The sequence below is a fragment of the Trichechus manatus genome, unplaced genomic scaffold, assembly GCF_000243295.1.
Source record: "Trichechus manatus latirostris isolate Lorelei unplaced genomic scaffold, TriManLat1.0 scaffold00308, whole genome shotgun sequence".
Classification (NCBI taxonomy): Eukaryota; Metazoa; Chordata; class Mammalia; order Sirenia; family Trichechidae; genus Trichechus; species Trichechus manatus.
Window position 1 is genome coordinate 59,407 of NW_004444244.1, and position 792 is coordinate 60,198.

Genomic DNA, 792 nt, shown 5'->3' on the forward strand with positions numbered 1-792 from the left:
GAATTTCTGACCACTGAGTTCCTCGAGGTCAGAACTGCTTTTTAATCATTTTTTATACTCCATACCTGTCAGAGGGATAGAATAAAAGGAAGTTCATGGATACTGGCCAATCAAATTGCACGGAATTGACTTTGGCCGTGTGTGCAGAGAGAAAGCGCCTCTAGACGGGATCAGGAAGCAAGCAGAGCTGGGGTAAGCATCCCAGGAACCTGTCTGACAGGAGGAAGTGAGCACTTGGTTTGTGGCTGGATCCTTATGAGATCTGCCTCCTACTGGCTTCACAAATTACTGACACTTGAAATCAGCTTCCTCTAAAATAGGTATGACTACCTATGACATGGAATTTTTGAGGAGGAAATGAGTGTAAGTGCTGGGTTCGTTGTGCACAGAGTTTTGTTTTAAACAGTCATCAGGGGTGTGGATGGGAAGTCCTTGTAACTTAAATGCTACTAACATCCTAAAGCAGTTCTGAACTGGGAGACATGGAAGGGTCCCAGGGGTGAGCAAGTGTCAACAGGCTCCCAGGTATACTGCCTGTGCTGCATGACTCCGCCCTACCACAACCTGGCTTATGAGGATTAATAGTCTAAAAACACAATTTATTATTTCCCCCTCCCCCCAGAAGTTGGCATTATGATGGGTATGGATAATTATCTTGATTTTATGGAGGAGGAAAAAGAAAAAGGATTAGAGGGGATCAATGAAATGCTTAGTGTCACATATCAATCAAGTATGACTCAAACTCTTGCTTGAATTCATTGAAAGCAATGAATTTAAGAATACAACTAAGAG